A 20,351-nucleotide genomic window follows, 5' to 3' on the forward strand; every position below is an offset into this window, starting at 1 on the left:
TCAAAACCTCCAACCATTCTCTGGTTTCAGCTTCTCGAATATGAGAGTAGAGTAAACTCCATCTTTGAGTTTTGGACTGTTGATCAGACAAAAAAAGACGCTTTTCATATCAATGGACAAATTGAGAAAATATTTAGCAGGTTAATCAGTAATGAAAATAATCATTACAGTAGGTGCAGTCCTGATTGTAGATTGAGTATCTTTTGGATTTTTGGTTGTGGGTCGGACAAAGCAAACAGGTTGGGTGGTGAATTGTGCTTTTTCCACAATTTTCTGACATTTTATAACTGAGCAAATATTTGATTTATTGAGAAATAATCAACATTAATCAAAAATGAAAATCATAATAAGTTCCATCCCTAATTTACAAATAAATTGGCTATTGATTATTTATCATTGGCTCCTGACCTCTGCTCGGTCATCTTCTTACATCGTAGTAGAAAGCGTCCTGCGTTTCTCCGACCTGTGCAGCTCTCTGACTCTATGTGTCCGTGATGGATTTAAATCCAGCTTCAGAGGCTCCATCATGTTATGCGGTCCTGTAAATACCTGTGTCAGTGTCCTCTCTCAGAGCTGTAATCCATCATCGTAGTAGAGGGCACGCCAAAGCACCTGAACTCGCCGTCAGAGTAGTACGTGAGTACAGTTGAGTCTAGAGATAGATTGTGGTTTTGTTCTTAATATGTTAAGAGAGGGAATAATCTGTTTAGTGATTCTGGCTGTGTGTTTGGGTCTATACTGTACACACACACACACACAAACACACACTGGCTTGTGAGTCTGTGGAGGCTTCCGTGGATGCTAGATCATGGAGGGGCTGCAGGCTACGACCATAAACATGCTGTCTACTCCTGGAGAGAGCCTGCCCTTAAATGCTTTCTTAATGGGCCCCTTCTGATCCAGCAATGGCCTCGCGGCTTATCAATGATTTAGCGCCGGGATGATGTCATAGACCTAATGGTCCATCCGCCCCATTAATGTTGCAGCAGATCCCAATCACACACATACACACAGTAGGATCATGACCTTATGCAGCAGTTTTATCGAGTTAATTGTAATCATTGCGGAGATCATCTGTAATTTTTATCTCATGCAAAACTGCAATTTCTTTAATCTGTCATTAACTGCAATAATTATATGAAAACTAACCGCGGTCCTCTGATTACATCAATCCTGTGCAAATTGAGTTGATAGTAATAGAAGGAATCATTTGGCCTTTTGGTCCATAATTAAGCAAAGCAATAGTGACATTTCTTGACAGTTTTATGACGTTTTTCTCCAGGCGGTGCTCTGGAAGTAAAGTGCAAAGTTCTAGATATGCAACCTAATCTCATGAGAAGGCATAAATAGCATGACGTAGTACAGCATGCAGTGAAATTCAGGAACTGCATTTGACCCATCCTAGGACATTCGGAGCAGTGAGCAGCTACTATAAAGCACCCGGGGCGTGTTGGGACTTGAACTCGCGACCCTCCGGTTCCCAGGCCAAGTCCCCCACGGACTGAGCTACTATCCCAAAATAGCTCACGAAATAACAACATTATTCATTATTCATATTCAACATTAATTATTATTAGTTATTCTCAGACGGATATCAGTGTTTGTTGTGTGAAGAGGTTTGTCTGCGAAGCTTCAAATACCTTCAAATATTTCTCACCGAAGCTTTGAAGCCCAAAAAAGGGTATTTCAGGAAAGCCCTACAAATTAAGCGTGTCAGTCATACGACATTTGGTGCGACTGGGAACCAAGATCCGAGACGTTGACCTTGGCTCTGGGCCTCTTCATGGATTTCTGTCTTGTTGCTTTTCCATTTGAGCAAATCCAGCATTAATTACTTTCAATACACTGTAAAGAAAAAGGGGCATTTCTCACCGAACTGATTGGGTACTTATTTAAAGTTAAAGCCAACAAATCAGCCAGTTAATCCAGAGAGTGCCTCCTCTCTGTTTGCAGACAGTCCCGAAACAGCATCCGGCAGCAAATCTCACACTTGGCTCACGACCCAAAACACTCAGGGGATTGGACAGGAGGATTTTCTTCTCTCTGACTTTTCTCTTTTCTTTTTTTTGCTTTACTCCATTTTTCTCTGGCCAACTCCTCTCCGTTAATTTCTTCCGTCGTCCGCTTTCTTTTCTACCTTATTGTTAAATCTCACGATGCCCTGACGTTAACAAATTAATTCAGACTGAAGTTTACCGTTAAATCAAGCTGAATAAATCTGATGTGATTGATCGAATCACTCATCTTGTCACATCAGAGTTCGGTGTCAGAAAGCAGAAAAGAGTGGAGGGGCAGAGATGGAAGCGAGGTCTCTTCCCGCTCGGCCACATGGGAAGTCGGCCCTTACTCATTCATCCACAGCTGCGTGGGAGGAGGCAGGAAAGGCCCTCGACTGCAGGACTCAGAGCTGTCACTCTTTATGTCTTCTCCTCCTCATCAACCGACAGCCGTAAATGTGCTGAACACACGGACGCACATCCCCATCACCAGAGACAGAATCAGCAGGGCTTGTTCACTAGTTCCTTTAGCAACTGTCAAAGGATGGGATAGGAAGCAGATACAAGCGTACCATTGTGGTGCTCTAAAGAAATGAAATTTTCTTTTTTTAGTAGATAATTAATGTCTACATTACCAGGCTCCCCAACGTGCTCATTGACAGGGTGAAACCTCTCAGGGTTTTTGCCTCAGTGACTCCGCTGGCAGCTATGGGAAATACTAAAAACGCCTTTTCATAAAATCTTAGGCCAAATGGCTTTCTCTGTCCAGGAGGGCGATATGTGGAACCTATTACCGACAGAACAGAAAATTTATCATTATTTTAAATCCCACTCATGGGAGAACCTGGCGTCTTTGTGTAGGATTTATTGGTCATGAAATGATTAGTCGATTCATCGGTTTGTCAGAGAGTGAAAATCAAATTAAAGCTGCTACAAGGAACTTTCATTTTGTGTTGATTTTGGCGGTCTCTGTGGACAAAGTGGTAGTGTTTCAGAGCACCAGAGTCCCTTTAGAAAACTTCTCATTTTACTGCAGCAGGGTCCGACAGTCTTCCCTCGCCCAGTCCTGGTTCTCCCGTGGTCAGAGGTCAAGGGATCCCTTTGAAAATGGCCATACCAGTTTTTCCTCGCCCAAATTTAGCCCAAGTTTGAAGCGCTATTTAGCCTCCTTCCCAACTAGCTAGTATGACATGGGTGGTACCAATGGATTCCTTAGGTTTTCTAGTTTCATATTCATATGAAAACTGAGCCAGCTCCAGCCTTCGAAAGATTGGCGGCCCATCGTATTTTTAAGAGGTAAATTAAAAATCGCAAGATGCGTTAATGCGTTGAAGAAATTAATGGCTTTAAAACAAATTTGCGTTAACGCGTTATTATCGCGTTAACTTTGACAGCCCTAATATAACTGCATGTGTTGTTATCACAAGGTCAGGACACAGACCATGGAGGCATTAAGAGAATCAGACAGTGAGTGGATATTTCCACAGGCTGCTTCCTGACGTAGCTACCACTCTGGGAGGAGTAAAGGTTATGTGTGTCTTGGAGAGACGGATGCATTTACACCTTTTCAACATCTGGCTAGAATTTGTCTATAACAACTTTGAACAATTGGATTTCAATCCATCTTGAATGCTTCTTGGATGCACTCAACTTTTTTTGAGACCAGTTTGCTATCCGATCCGCCCAAGATGTGCACATGCAGCGTGCACACATTACCTGCTCCCTGACCCAGAGAAGAAGGAACAGGGAGGACAGAGGAAATGAGGACAGGAACAGAGAGAGAGGAGAGAGAGGGTAAGGTGGTTGAGAATGATTAGTTGTGACAGGAAGTCCCACTGCGCTCAGATTCCTCTTTACCCTCCCTTTCAACCTCCCCATGTACCCCTCTGCTCGACCGGCTAGTCTCAGGTGAGGGGTGAAGCAACGGGGCGGCCCTCAAGGGAATCCGCACATCCACTTGAATAAGATACAGTATTTTTATTAGCGACAAACACATAAGCATAGAATATTGATTAATGCCACTTACCAAGCAGCAACTTGATTATAAAAAGCATTAGTGTATGAACGTCTCCACTTATAGTCAGCCTCATGTAACCTTACCCACAGAATAAAAATCAGTTCAGATGATACATTAGGATTAGAGCTGTCAAAGTTTACGCGTTAACGCAAATTTGTTTTAACGCCACTAATTTCTTTAACTAATTAATGTAACTTGCAGTTTTTTAGGTTGTAGCGGGCTCAGTTTTAAAGCTAGAATGAAGATACTGGTATCATCTGAAACGAGAAAACCTAAGGAATCTATTGGTATGTCATACTAGCTTGTCGTGAAGGAGGATAATAACTTACGGCACATTTTGGCGAGGAAAAACTGTCATGGCTAACGCTGGCTAAACTGTTATTGTTGTAACTAAACTGCCAAAGTGCAGAAGTTCTTCTTCTGGATTTTATCTGGATACCAGACTCCTGACATGACGAGTGTAAATGGAGCCTGTCTGTCCTTGTGCATGGAGAACACACTTGTTTCTGGTGCAGCACTCAGTACGCGGTCCTGTTTCTTCCTAATTGTGCTCATTTGTTGCTGCCTTGGCCCCGTTCCACAGGCCAGCACAGCCCCAGCCCCAGTGGGCGGCAGACGGGGCCAGACCAGACCGCATTAGGCCTCGCTAGGCGAAAAAGGCTTTGGCTCAAAATGACGAGAGTCAGTAAGTGGTTATTTTTTCCGAATTGCTCCTGCAGCACGGAGCTTAGTCAGGGTGGTTAAAGGGCTGGATACGTGGGTGGCGGGGTGGAGTTTGATGTGGACCTTTTTTTTCTCTTACATCAGCTGTCTTTGCTGTTTTGCTCTCTGATTCTCGGGGTAATTGTGACTCGGAAGTTATTAGCAGTTAAGGCAAAGTTGATGCTTTAAAACCTCCGTTGTGTGTGTGTGTGTGTGTGTACAGGAGCAAGGTGGAAGGAAGAGAGGAAAAGCCTGTTCTCTAAATGTCTGTGCTCGGTAGATAATGTCTTGACTCGCTGCAAAAGCGGTTTGGACCGGACCAAACCACCATCTTGGAGTAGAAAAAAGTAGAAAAACTGCGAGCACAAAGATGTAGAAGCAGAAGAGAAGAGAAGTTGCTCTCTGCTCTTTCAAATGGTCTGTGTGATGACTCAGACAGAATCCTAATATATGTTTTCATCCACTCCCCTTTTCATTTTATCTGCCGTCCTTTGTGATCCCACATTAACACATCAGAGCCGAGAGGTTTCATAAACTCCTCCGTCTCAATCCGCCAAGGGACCTTGGCTCTTTTGAAAAATACAAAACCCTTACTAGTACAGAAAGAGGTCTAATAAAATAGAGGTTAGTGGGAATTAATGAGCATAAACTCCAGTTTTTTGATTGGCAGCCGGCGATGACAATGACATCATTGGTTTAAAAGCTGCTCTAACAATATGCTAATGTACAGCGTAGTCCCCGGAGGCAGTGCAGATATATATGTGCACCTGTTTTCAGTGGAATAATTCCTCTTTCTTTTGTCTGTTTTTGTTAGGTGCTGTGTTGTTGCTTCATAAAAGAACAACATTATTCATAAAATGCTTCATCAATTATGTTTACTTACCTACATCAAACAAGAAGCAGCAGCTGATACTGCAAGATTTTAGTGTGGAGAAATAAAATGTCCACTAAGGTAACCGGAGTGGGATGGCTGGGATGACATGTAAATTAAAGTTGAAAAGGAATTGTTGAGTTATATATTTTTTAAGTAGATTAGAGGGAGAGGAGTGCCTGTACTGTACTTTAAGGAATTTATTATAGATTTCGGAGTATTTTTTTTTCCAGTTTTTTGTTCCTCTGATATTTTATTTTATATTTTCCATCTCTTTTTGTCACACAGGTTAGATTTGTTTCATGCTAAGGCTGGGTGATAATTCAATATGATACTTTATTGTCTTTCAATGGAATCATATTGTTATGAAATCATATATCAAGATATAATGATACACCATTACGTCGTCAAATTGATAATAACGTGCACGTACTAACTCAAATTTCTCTGAAAATCTGAATTGAAACTATTGTCTTAATTTGATTACTCTGTATTGGTGTGCATGCATGTAAACATAGTTAGTGTGTAGCTGGAAATATTTATTAATTTTCACTTGATCCGGTCTGTTTGTTATTGCGTCCGAGTCCTGCTCAAGGAGCTCAAGCCTCGTTATGAAATCTGAATACCTGTATACTCAAATGAATACGGGCGGCCATCGAATTCAAAGTTAGCTGACAAAGTTGTTAGCTGTAGCCCTTTTGGTTGTCACATACGTGGTTAGCCAATTCAGATAAGCGGGGGCTGGATCTTGTGGAATGCAAGTTTATTGAGGGTTCGATGGGTTGTGATTATAGTGATGAAATAGACGAACAAATGAATATATTAATGAATTGATAAATTGACAATGACATGAATAAATAAGTGATTAAATCTATTAATCCAGTGGTTCTCAACCAGGGGGCCGGGGACCCCTCAGGGGTCCTTCAGGGAGTTCCAGGGCGTTCCTAGAAAAATGGTATATAGTTTATTTTCACAATTTAATTGACTATAGAAGTGAGCCCAATGTGAGTAAGAGTCATCAGAGTGATTATTCTGATCATTGGTTTCACTTCCTTCATGGTTATCTCCCTAACTGCAGTTGACAACTATACAACTCTGGTCTTAATCAGATCTAACAGGGCTGGAAATGAACTTTTTTGTCCACCTGCCACTGTGGCTGCTGGATTCCAAAATCTAGCAGCTACTCAATAGATCACCATTGATTTTTTGGCTGTTGAGTGAAGTAAATCTAGCAGCTACTTTTACCAGCATTTGGCTGGTGCTAATTTCCAGCCCTGATATCTAATAGGGGTGGGGAAAAAATCGGTTCACCTATGTAGATGTTTTAATGCCAGAATCGATATATTTGCTTCATTTCAGTCTATGTGGAGGTAGAAGGAAGTTACCGAACCCATTTTCATTCATATATCTTGAGGTCTTACATATATTGTTATCAAAATATGAAACAACCTATAACGTGATAGAAGACTAGTTTGATCCAACAGATCTTCTTAACATTGTGAAAACTATCACTGATCTCATCATCAGTGTGTGCCTTACAGGAAACCAATTTACACACTAAAAATATCACAAAATATAGATATCAGTAATATTTATAACATTGCTGCCGTGCACCATTAATAGCATTAACATAATCTGGCCTTGAAATATTAAAGCAGTCTTTGATCATATACTGTATGAGTATATGTCTTGACCTCTTCTCTCAAGCACAATTTATCTGTCTAAGCCCGGTGGCCTACTACTGCTGCTGCCGCTGCATGTGTACTACATCAAAGTACATCTTACGGCCTGACTAGCGTCTCTGTGAGGGCGGTTTTTCGGGAAAGCCTGTCAGCTCTGCTGCAGTGCCCTCTGTGTCTGTGTCTGTATGTGCGTGTGTGTGTGTGTGTATTTGTGGACTGTCAGTGAGCATTGCAGGTGCTGGCATGTCCATGCTTCTGCCTAATCCCCATGGGAGCGTAAATAAGCTGCCTAGCTCTGCCTCCTTACATAACCACTCTGCCAGAGTGAGAGAGAGGAGGGAGAGCAGGGAGAGATGACGACATGATACAGAGACAGGAGGAAGAGGTAGGGTGGACCGCTGATGGGGAAGAGAGGAAGCTGTTAGAGAATGAGGGGATGACGATAGGAAAGGTAGAGGATTTGTAGGTGCAATTTCTTGATTTTCTTTCTTTCTCTCCCTCTCTGGTGTTGCTGATGAAAACATTTAATTATGCGTCTTTATTTTTCTCTGCCTATACTTTGCTCTACTAGTGTTTTACTCTCTCTCCCTGCCGTCCTCTTCTTTCCTGCTTTCTCATTTTCTGCTCTTCTTGTGTCTGTACAGTGAAGCCCCCGGGCGGGCAGACGATGCTGGGAAATGTCAGACATTTAATTGAATTTCGTGGCACTGCTGGATCCCCTTAAAGTGATCATTGGCAGCATACAAGCACAAGCACAATTACAAAAACACGTCTCCAAAGGACTGCACTGGCTGTTCTTACATCCTCGCACATGGAGACCCCGCTATGATCTGAAACACAGCGTTGTGATACTGTGTGATACTGTGTGTGTCGGACCGCATTGAGATTCATTAGGCTTCTTGTCTCACTCGGCTGCTCTTGTCGAGCAGAAGTCTGCAGCACATTCAACTTTAAAAGATCACCGCTATCAATTTTTCTTTGACGGTCTCCGTGTTATTCTGTTGAGCACGAAATAAAGTATGAAAGAGTCACAGTGGGATGCAAATAGTAGCCGGTGGGCTCAATCCAGCCCTCAACGAAAGCTTTCCCTTTCATAGTGTGTTTACATGCAGTATCCTGGTTTTGATCTTATTCGGGATAAAATGTTTACATGGAAAATGAGAAAACTTGGTCATTCATACTCTATATATATATGATCATGACAGGTTTCTGGTTAATACCATGGACACTTTGTCTTTGTGAACAGAGACCGCTGGGGAACCAGGATCAGGTGTTCATCAAAATGTTTGCATAATTTTTCATTTATCTTCTGTAGATTACAATATAAGTAACTTATGTAATACACCTTGTAATATGAATACAATCAATGATTTGTGTCCCAAAAATGGGTAGTAGGAGTGTCGCCCGTAAGCTTTGGCGACTGCTAGTGGGGGTTGGGAGCCCCAGGTTGGGAACCCATGCTCTATGAGCCCCATCGATGTAAAAGATCTGGATCATTTTATACTTTGATGTCAAACTTTTTTTTGCTTCATGCGCCGCTGAGCAACTTTCATAGGAATGAACGAGGCCCCGTTCATGGAATATTCCTATAAGAGGGGTTATCACTGTCAGTGTGACATAAAGCGCTTTAACCGCTGAACTAAAGCACATCAAACGTTTGCTCATATTTTATCTGGCTGTTACTCTCTGTTCTGTTCTCTCTCTCTCTCTCTCTCTCTCGCTCTCTCGCTCTCCCAAAAAAAAATAAAAAAAATACTTAAGCAGTTATGGTGATACGGGGTCATAACTTTATTTCAGTTTTGCTGATAATCACATTAGTGAAATGACGTTAGAGAAATGACTTTTGCTAAATTATCATCCCAAAAACTATATGAAATCCTGCTGCAGTGTTTAATGCTTACGGAGTCCAGCTGTCACATACTCACACAAGAAGAGTAGATGGAGCTGATCATAACAGACGTGTGTTGTTATGTATGACCAGGTCGGGACCCTTTCTAGCACCATTATAACGTGTGACATATAGGCAGTGGTTGATGAAGCACCTGAAAGCCACACTTGAGTAAAAGTACAGATATTGAACCAGAAAACAACTTTAGTAGAAGTTAAAGTCACCTATTGCAATATTACTTGAGGAAAAGTCTGAAAGTATCTGGTATTTACTGTATTGAAGTATCAAAAGTCATTTTCTGTTATTAAATGTATTGAAAGTAAAAGTACAGATAAATGCTGTTAATAAAAAAGCAAGTCAGAATTTTGAGATTTATGAAGTTTATGGGGCGGTCACACATGCGCAAAATTAATATTTATAGAGTAAAATCCAGTTTTCCTTCCCTCATAGTCGCAAGTAGCATGTAGCATGATCTTGAGCGGAAATCTAAAATTATTTATGACTTTGTTTGCGCTTTCCCATCACGTGAATGATGTAACTTGCAAGCTAGCGACCACTGATCCACCAAACCTGCTTGCTTGCAATAGTACCAAAGTCATGAAGATGCTTAGGGGAAATGAATCGGAGTAAAAGTACACATTTTATTTAGGAAACGTAGTGGAGTCTAAGTGAAAGTTGACAGAAGTATGGCAACTCAAGTAAAGTACAGATAGTCCCAAAAATATATATATTCTTAAAACAATAAAGGGAGTTATTCAGGGCAGCCTTGCCTCTAACAACTTCTTCTATATCCTTCTCATTGCTCAGTTGGTCTGCATTAAACACAAGATGTATTGTGTCCACCCTGAGGCCATTTGTATTCTCTAACTTGCACTTTCTCCACTGCCGTTTGCTTTTGTATCTTGTTCTCTTGGGGGCAGGTAGCGCTTTGTGTTTTTTTTTCCTTTCAGTGTTTGCTCTGTCTGTGGTTTGTTCACTTCATAAACTGCAGACTCAGTGAATTTTCACACCAACCAGAGCCGGTGTTTCTCTGCATCGACGTCCCTAATGCACCGAGCTGCGTTCGTGTCGGATGTACAGCGCTTTTGCTGCAAATTTTGTCACTTTTAACATAAGTTATTTTTATATCTGAGAGTGAAAAAGGTCTGTAGTACCTTTTTCACAGCTGAGTGAAGCTTGATTGAAGCTTTACTGTCAGCAGCTGAATCAATGTGTGTGTGTCTCTACATGAGTGAGCGGGATAAAAAAAACAGAACACAGCTTAGCCAATCAAAGATGTCTAAAACCTGTCAGTTCAGGGCTATTTAACAACTCCCCCTGCGTCAAAGCTGACCGCTCGAGCTTCTCCGCGGCTTAATGATGGTGAGATCAGTTGGTCGGTCAGTCAGTCTCTTCTCCTCTTGATACCTGCTGGCCAGATTACGATGGAAGGCGATGTGGATGTTCACGCTCCTTAGAGGACTGATTTCTAGTGATTTTTGTTAACCGTCTGGCCTTTCTGCAGCACTGTCTATATGTCACATTTTCCTCTTGACCAACACTTTTATTCATGACAAGGTTTCTGGAAAAAATGACTTTTACAGTGGATTTTCCTAGTTCCCAGAGACTGAATCATAATAGTTTTGAACACCCAAATGGCAACACCATTAGGATAGAAATCCTCCTGTACACTCAACTATCAAAATCTTTGTTATCAATCTCTTTGCATCGCTGTGAAGTGTAGATAAAGCATTTCTAAGCCCTAAGAAAGGAGGGACAATCCGTCACATTTAGAGTTTTGAGGAAATTTGCATTGATTATTCATACTCCTTGGGGGATAAACCATGGATGTGTTGTCAGAACTGGATATCAGACCCAAAGATGGCACCCAGTCACTTGAAATGAAAATTACATACACAAAAACGTTTTCTAACTTCTAGTTTTACTTCCAGGGCTGGCGAAGCATTGTTTTATTGTCAGAAAATATATAAATAAGTGCATAAGTTTAACATCGGATACTCAAATAAAAAGTAAATAAAAGACAGAGTTATATTGCAGTAACAACCGACACTGAGCTTCAGAGAGAGTTGGCGGGCGGGCGGGTATCAGTTCTGTGCAGAACACCGGAACAAAAACAGATGCGTCACTAAAAGTATGATAATAATGCACTTCCCGTGCCTACAGTCTGATAGTCTGTAGATGTATTGCCTCTCTCTCAGCTTGTTCTTCAGAGGCGGACCATTTAAAAATGACAAACATAGCCCAAAAAAACCAACCGGCGATATCCGATATATTCGTCCAATTGCCCAACCCTACTTCAGACACAGTATCTGATTGGCTTATTTCATCATTTGTGTGTCTTTCTCTCACTTTATCCCTCTCCGACTCCCCCCCTCTCCGAAGACTCTCTCTACGAGGTGTAAACATTTTAATGACATTCATTTAGTGTCGATTCTCTTGAATGTTTCCTCCAGGCTGAAGTTTCATTATGCCTTCTGATGGCATTAAGTCCGTTACAGTCCTGAGCGCTTCACTTCCGATTCATTTCAGTCTCATTGTGCTTTCACTGATAACAGTAAGGAGCGCGATTATTTCCACATTATCTCTCCTTTATGTTTTGCTCTTTGTATGCTCCTCGGAATGCCTTGACTGTTTCCTCTTTCTTTGAAGACAGCCGTTATTCAATTATTTTGTTTTGTTTATGCAGATACTTAGGGAACAGATCACTCGATTGCAGCATCAAATGACACGCTGGAAGTGTCGGTTTAATCTAACAGCTAGGACAACGTGACTGTCATATCCGTCAGGAGCTGGTGACACCGTTTAGTAAAGCAGCTCAGTTCAACTTCCTCCTTTTGTTATATCCGATGACCCGACTGACACACGTGTGTGCGATGCGAGAGCTGCTTCCATTACAGGATGGCTGTAGAGTTTGAGCGATGCTTCGGACTTGTGTGTGTCGTAAAGCCGGTGACATTTACGGAACGAGACACGGGGGCGATTGATGCACTGCCAAGTTCGGATGGAGTGCGGCCTGCAAATCACCTTTTACTACAGCAACACACACACAAAGATGCAGATAGATGGCATGCAATATAGGGCACCCTATCTTTTTGATGCCGTCGTAAATTCCCATCGGTTACCCTGATGTGGAATGCAGGCAGCATCTCTTCTCTCCTCCGAGCCGGTTCCCACATCCTCTCACAGGACCAGCCGTAGTATCAACAGATTAAAGTTATGGCAACGCCTCCTACCCGCGAGGTCAGCTGAAGTGCAGAGAGTAAAGGTCAGGGAGTTGTTGTGTGTGTGTGTGTGTGTGTGTGTGTGTGTGTGTGTGTGTGTGTGTGTGTGTGTGTGTGTGTGTGTGTGTGTGTGTGTGTGTGTGTGTGTGTGTGTGTGTGTGTGTGTGTGTCTCACTGGCTTGCTAAGACTGTTAGCGCTGTTAGCTGCTAGCCACCGGCTCAGACATCTCCATGTTGGCAGGCAATCCTAGGTGTATGGGTTGTAGCTGCTGCGGTAGTGGGCCAATCACACATCGCATTAAATGCTTGCGGTGATTGGCTGTGGGGAAAACCATACTAATCGTTTTTTTCTAGATCTAGGCACAAAGAGGATCGATTGTAGGTATCATTTGACTGGAGAAGCTTGTGCACCTTGGCGGAGGTCTGCGCTCTCCGAGTGCCATTCTAGTTAGTTAACAAATAACAGGTAGAGACAGGACAAAAGCGCCTTGGCGTGCTTCCAGATGGCTAGTGCGAATATTGGCAAGCGCACGGACACCCGCATGAGGCCTGTTACTGTGGGATCGCGGTCACACAGTTTTTAATGGACTTAATGACAAAGTACACAGAGTTGGACACAAGCACAGCAATTTTAACAGATATCGACGTATTAATCAGAGAAAATACCCGTGCTGCTTTGCATACATGTTGATTTGCGTAAGGTTATATACAGTACATGGCCTTAAATACAGATCGCTTCCTGAACAGATTTCACCATCTGCAGATGGATTTATTAGTAGTTTAGCCCTTGAAATCATGGTTGGGTTGGTTTGTTTGCTTTCACACCACAATTGAACCGCACAAGAGTCCGCCACCTGCCTTTTCAATCGGTCTTTGTTTGCTTCATACCAGGGTTCGATTGACAGCTTTTCAAACAACGAACCGCACTAACCGGGCAAACAGACATTTAAATCGAACCAAACAGGTTAGGTGTGAAAGCACCCTAAAGGTCACACATGTTTACTTTTTACACTGGAGACGATTCTATTTGCTCGCCCTCGCATCCAGTCAACACGGACAGTTTTTACGCACTTCAACTGAGCTGCATTCAACATGATCTACACACAGACGTGCAGCCATACTACACCAAATGAACCCCGATAGGCCGAGGATGTGTCGTAAAACTCTGCGCTGCTGCTCCTCCGCTCCTTTTCTCCTCTCACTGCTCTCCCAGAAGCAGCAGTAAAGAAAAGATTAGTGAAGGAGGAGAGGTGATCAGAAATGGGTCAAAAGTCTTATTATTACCGTTACCGAAGCCGACTGCAATTAGCGGAGAAGTGGCCACATCACAATGAATTAATTATAGAGCCAGCAGGAGAGCTTATTCGTGACTGCCCTATTTAAAACTCCAGCGTCTTGTCATGTTTTGTTTTACGTTAAATATATAAAAATACAGGTTATATAAAACATCAATAACGGCGTGTGACTCCCCAGTCTGTTGAAAGGTTAAAGTAGGGTTTAAACTGTCTGGAGTAGAGACCACAACAACGATCAACACTTTTTTATTTGATAAACAGCACAGCACACACAACAAATTATAAGCTAAGCAACATGTTGTGACCTTGAGAAACCCATTTTCGTGTAATTACTAGAGGATAATGAGATAATAAATCATAATCCCAAGGAAAGAAGGGTTTAAGTCAACATCTCGATATAATGAGCAAGTTTTGAGCAACCTTGGTCATCCCCCGCCTCCATAATTCACCGACGAGTAGTCTCTAATGTAATTAATTAATCCATGTAAATGATTTCAAACCATGTGAAGTAAATGCTGTAATGAACATATTGCCGTGAGCTCATATTGGAGGTACTGGGTTGCACAGTTTATATGAACTCTAAAATACTGGAGTCAAATCTGGAAAAAATGGAGGAGGCGTGTTTGCACAAATGGGACTCACCCAAATGGGACTTTCTCTTCCTGTCCATGTTTCTCCTCTTCTCTCTGTCTCCCCTCTTCCTGTTATTTTAGCGAGGGTGGCTAAAGTGCAGGAATCATCAGAACAGCCCATGTGCAGCTGACTTTTCTATTCAGAGCTCTACTGGCTGACACTGTGTGCAGCTGAGCTCCATTCAAAGCCAGAATGGCTCCTCCACGTACAGTTGATTTCTGCCATGACGCCCAGTTCCGCCACTTGAGCCGTCTGCGGTTCAAAGCGGTTTCTCCTCCTCCCATCATGCTCTCCCCTCCGTCGGCCTCCCTTCACCTCCTCTCTGCTGACAGATTTCTAAAGTTAATCTTTCCTGCTTTAGAGCACTGCGAGGCTGATGTGTGCGGAAGATCGATTGTGCCCCTTAAACCTTTTTTTTTAAGGCTTGTCCAGGCTGCTGTGAATAAGCCTCTCATCTGCTCCTCACACACACAGTAACACTCTTTTTCAGACACACACGCACACTGTACAGTGGGATGGGCAATATGGATGAAGACATGAAGACATGAGGGTTGGTCCATCTGCGTTCTATTCAGATTTCTTTCAAATTGAAACGCCCACTTAGCCATTAACTGTGCCAAACGTACCAAAGTAAGCTAATCAATAAGGTAATGAATAATGTGAATGCTAGCACTAGCCGATTCAACGTTAGCTGTGCTAAGTTTGGAAATAACTGAAAAGGTTAGTTTGGATTTTTTTGAAGTGGGGTTGTGTGTATACTTCTGTGCTCTGCGAGGTAAAATTACTGTTTTTGTGAATGGAGTCTGGTGGCTTTGAAAAGAGTGATATAACTGCTCCAGCTGCCCGTCGGAAAGGGCTGTCTGGCGGCGAGGTAAAGTGGCTGTGGACGGGAGCAGCAGGAAAACTTATTTTAGCCACCTAAAAAAATAAATAAATCAATATCAGTTTAAGTATAGACTTTATTTTGAATATTTTCACCGCTTTGCCTCGCCATCAGACAGCCCTTTCAAGACGGGGAACTGAAGCCGTTGTATCGCGGTCTTCAGCCACCAGACTTCATTCACAAAAACAGCAATTTTACCTCACAAAACACAGGAGTTGCTGGCAATACATCACTTAGCTTCTGTGCCGGTACTCCTGTCTGCTTCTCCAAACTGGGAGCATGCCAACCGCCATCTAAGTTACTGTATGTAACGTAAATACACTGACTCTAAGGATGTGTATATGCTGTATATGTAGCAGCGCCATCATGCAGAAACCTACGTCAGAACACGTGGGAAAAAGCTTTTAGAAGGGCCTTGGAAAATAGTATTTTGACCATAAAACGTGTGGATGTGAATGGTCGGATTTGAATACATAAGGAACACCACTGCGAAGCTACAGAAGGATATAAAACCTAAAATGAAAAGCATGGACCTGCCCTTTAAATTCACTCTCAAAGTAGAAAAAGGTTGTAGTCTTTAATATAAGCCTGCCAGCAATTGACTTTTAATAAAACATGAAGATGCGCTGGTACTGCAGCTGACTGTTTTCACCCGTTTGATTTATATTTAAGAGCTTTTCTGCTGCAATCCAAACCTGTTGTCTTTTTCAGTGAATTGAATAATCGCTCAGCCCTGCACACACATACACACACACACACACACACACACACACTCTGAAGATGGTTAGACTCACTGAAAAAATGATGCAATTTCAGAAACTCCCACTACCAGTAGTGTCTTTGTTTGGCTCGTCTTTCTACTCGTCATGCCTCTGTTGTAGCCAACTTCTTTGCCTTCATCTTTTTTTAAATTTCCTCAAGTAAGCTATTTATTCCAGGCTCAGTATTTTTTCACATCACTGCCCATCTTGCCTGCCTTTCCTCCTCTGTTTGTCCCAGCTCCTCTGGGGCCTCTTGTTCGTCGTTGTATAGGAGTGCAGCCCTGAGCGCGGCCTGACATTTGCTGCGCTGCGGCGGGAGGGGCGGGGGCAGAGGTGAAGTGACTAGACTGTAGCGTGGAGGGAGATAACGCAGCAGCGGAGAACTCCACTGCATTACTAATAAGAGCTCTTTGACCCGATGTACCTGCTCCAACAAAGTTTAGGTTGAAACAGACTCCTGCTGGAGTTTTGACTTTAATTCCGAGATAGACTTTTCATTTGGCTCCAAGTGCCGACTCTCTGAAATTGACAAATTCGTTGTTTGCAAGCTGGTGTTATCTTTCAGTTGGAATAGTAGATTTCCCCACAGAGCCTGGCTCCTCGCAGTCCAAGAGGCTTTAGAGGAAGATGGAAGAAAGCCATCACTCTTTCCTTTCTTTCCAGTCACTTTGTACACAGTTCAAATCTGCACACAGTACGTCTGTGCCTGTAGCCTGACATAGCTGGTACCAATGGGTTCCTTAGGCTGTCTACTTTCATATGATGCCTATAGCTCCACTGTAACTCTAAAACTGAACCAGCTACAGCTTCTGAAAGACCGTAAAGTCGGTCCGCGGGTCTCAAAGGGTTAATAAGTAACGACTAATTGATTTAATGAAGAGGTGGCTGTATTTGCATGTGGCCTATTTACCTAAAGAATCAATCACTGGATGAGTGAACGGGCTGATGGGACGACAAACAGATGGATTTTGGCAAGTTAATGTGGAATTTACCACCTCACTCTGTGTGTGTGTTTAGTGGTTAATTGCACTCAGAATGCAGCCTGTGAAATAAATGCCTGTCATGTGATGGTGAACCGAGGACACCGAGGAATGTTCCCGCTCACTAAAACTGGTGACCCAGTGGCCTCTGTGTGAGCCAGAGAGGCCTGCATGCATGCACAGAACCATTACACAATCCCTCCGGTCTCAGTGACAGTTTACTCGGCAACACTTCCCATCGTGTTTATTTCAGTCTGAGTTTGATCTATGTTTATACCGCGTGTGTACAAGTGTTTGTGTGTGTGTGTGTGTGTGTGTGTGTGTGTGTGTGTATGCTTGGGCACGCTGCCGTCCTACCTCACCCTTCTGACGCTAAGCAGCTTTAGCTTGATCACCATCTGTTCAACCAGTCCTTGCACAAAGACTGCCTCACACTCCCCACACACACACACACACACACACACACACACACACACACACTAGCAGCACTGCTCATGTTCAAACCTCAGTCAGTCGGCGTTGTGCTGTCTGCTGCAACCAGGGGTGATTTTTTTTTTTGTGTAGCTGTGAAATGGGTGCTTTCACGTTGCCACTGAGGTTGTGCTGAGTGTGATTTGCTGTGGGATGGGTAATTCACAGAAGGCTGCAGGTAGTGTTTGTGTCTGTGGTGTGTGTGTGTGTGTTGGAGGGTTGCTGTGTCTCTCTCCGCTAGTTACAGTCTGCTCCGCTGGTGAACCCAGCAAACTGCTGAGTCTCCCAGTTCACCCACAGGACAGGAGAGTATTAAAGAGATGAAACATTTTTTACCTCTATCCTGTCCACTTCACAGGCTCAGAGAAACCAGTGAGCATGGCTTTTTGAATATCAGTGTGATCTCGTCATCTTTCTTTCTTTTCAACAATCTGCACATTCGATAATACATTACATATTACACATTAATATTTTCTTTTTCGACAGTAATATCCCACCTTTATCCCCCCCATACTCAGCAGTGGCACTTTTGGCCACATCAAGTCAAACCATGCCGCACTGATTTGCGTTTCCATGACCAAATTTAGTGCGCCGAGTTGTGCCGAGTCGCGCCCGAGATGTACCACTTCCAAAGTCGCACCAAAGTGCGCCGTACCCGTTTATAAGCGGGTTACGGTGACGTCTCGCAGATCGCAGCCAGCCCATGTCGACCCCCCTTTTTCCCCTCAAACAAGTGTGTGTTGCGAGCGAGACTCAACTCTGTGCAGGAGACCAGAGAGAGAAAGACATTTTTTAAAAGTCTCTTTGTGTTTAGCTCTCAGTATTTTTGTAGCTTCTAACTGAATCTCTTTGTAGTCTAAATCATTTGTCTCTGTTTCTACTATCCGATATCTGCTTTATTTTATGGCTTCATGTTTGCTTTCAACTGTATCGTAGTCGTATTAAGTTACTGCTGATGAAAATTTCCCCAAATTTCCGGATTTTGATTCATAATAAAACAGGGCTGTCAAAGTTAACGTGATAATAACGTGTTAACGCAAATTTGTTTTAATGCCACTAATTTCTTTAACGCATTACCGCAAGTTGCAATTTTTAGGTTGTAGCGGGCTCAGTTTTAAAGCTAGAGTGAAGATACTGGCATCAAATGACACTAGAAAACCTGATGAATCCATTGGTACCAACCATGTACTAGTTTGCCGAGAAGGAGGCTAAATGACGCTCCAAGCTAAATTTTGGTGACAAAAAACTGGCGTGGTCATTTTCAAAGGGGTCCCTTGACCTCTGACCTGCAGATGTGTGAATGTAAATGGGTTTTATGGGTACCCACGAGTCTCCCCTTTACAGACATGCCCACGTTATGATAATCATATGCAGTTTTGGGGCAGGTCATAGTCAAGTCAGCACACTGACACACTGACAGCTGTTGTTGCCTGTTGGGCTGCAGTTTGTCATGTTGTGATTTGAGCATATTGTTTTATGCTAAATGCAGTACCTGTGAGGGTTTCTGGACAATATCTGTCATTGTTTTGTGTTTTTAATTAAATTCCAATAATAAATATATACATACAGCATATTTGTCCACTCCCATGTTGATAAGAGTATTAAATACTTGAGAAAAATGTGTGATTAATTTGTGATTAATCATGCAATTAATTGCAGTTAAATATATATATTATATATATTTAATAGATTGACAGCCCTAATAATAATTGAATAAAATACATAAATAGAGATAATATAATAATTATACAACAAAAAAAAAGATCAACATGTTAACCTAACCTTAAGAATTGCCTGCATCCCACAAGGTCAGCGCCCAAGATGTACTATGTACCCCCACCGTTACATCTCCACACATATTTACCTCTCATACACACAACATCATACATTTATGTGCATACATTCCCCCTTCGGAACGGCTTATAGTTATATATCTCCAATCACAGTTCGATCTAGGTCATCTTGATTTATGAGATCATCAGAGCTGGAGTTGGAAACATTGTAACCACGGTAACAGACAGCAGAGCTGTCTTTTGTGCTCCTGTCTGGAGCTGGGTGTCATTATTCAGCCAGTTTTGGTGCACATCAAAAAAGAAGTCTGGTAACATCAAGTGTCAACCTACCGGGTCAAATTCATTCAAAACATTCATACGTCATTCTTGTTAACTTATTCTAGGACATGTCCTGATTTAACCCTGCAATGGAAATGCTCCACCAGTGCCTACATTGGTATTTTTGCTCATTGTGATGTCATTTCTTAGAGTATCTTCAAACGCTTCATATCCCTAAAATCTGTACAACCTAAGCTAAAAGGTTATATAAGTCAATAACCATAATAATTGACAAAAGTATTGAAATTGTGTTATATACTGTATATATTAAAAAACATGTTTTTGTTTTTTAAATATTTCTAAATAAACACACAAAACATTGATCCAAAAGATTTCTAAATATAGAAACATGAACAAAATATGTCTTAACACTCCATAAGTAAGAAATGATCTGCTGTCCTTTGTTGATCCTCTGTTTGTCAGTTTTACTGATCTGTGATTGACATGTTGTCTGGATGTTGTCTGCGTGTTTATGATGGGGTAAGCTGTGAATTGAATTGCCCTTCTTGGGATCATTAAAGTTGTCTGAATCTGAATCTGAAGTTATTTTAACTATTCACATTTTTAAATTTTTGAGATATGATCATTTTTACGAGCATATCGAGTGCAAATGCATTTTGATAGTTAGTTACGCTCTGCATGTAACATGATGATGTGAAACACAGAAGCCTTGGCTTTCTGCCGCAAAATGAATGAATGCTCTAGCTATTACGGTTTTTATGTGACATCGATTTAAACAAGATCATGCAAATGGCGATCTCCTGCGGCCATCTGCGGGGCAATACTCTGGTGCTGCCGCGCATTGTCACCGCGTTTTATACCGCACGTAACATAACATG

General features: G+C 42.2%; 1 protein-coding gene across 22 annotated transcripts in view; it reads left to right on the top strand.

Annotated features, from left to right (window-relative positions):
- Positions 1 to 20,351, top strand: part of caska (calcium/calmodulin-dependent serine protein kinase a) — a 142,398-nt gene that overhangs the window by 31,330 nt on the left and 90,717 nt on the right. The window contains exon 2 of one of the 22 annotated variants that reach the window (XM_074657738.1): positions 7,493 to 7,654. The exons of the other annotated variants lie outside the window; for them this stretch is intronic. The gene's annotated coding sequence lies outside the window, so the exon portion shown is untranslated. The remainder of the gene's footprint in view (positions 1 to 7,492; positions 7,655 to 20,351) is intronic. 22 annotated transcript variants of the gene reach the window in all.

The sequence above is a fragment of the Sebastes fasciatus genome, chromosome 14 (assembly GCF_043250625.1).
Source record: "Sebastes fasciatus isolate fSebFas1 chromosome 14, fSebFas1.pri, whole genome shotgun sequence".
Taxonomy (NCBI): Eukaryota; Metazoa; Chordata; class Actinopteri; order Perciformes; family Sebastidae; genus Sebastes; species Sebastes fasciatus.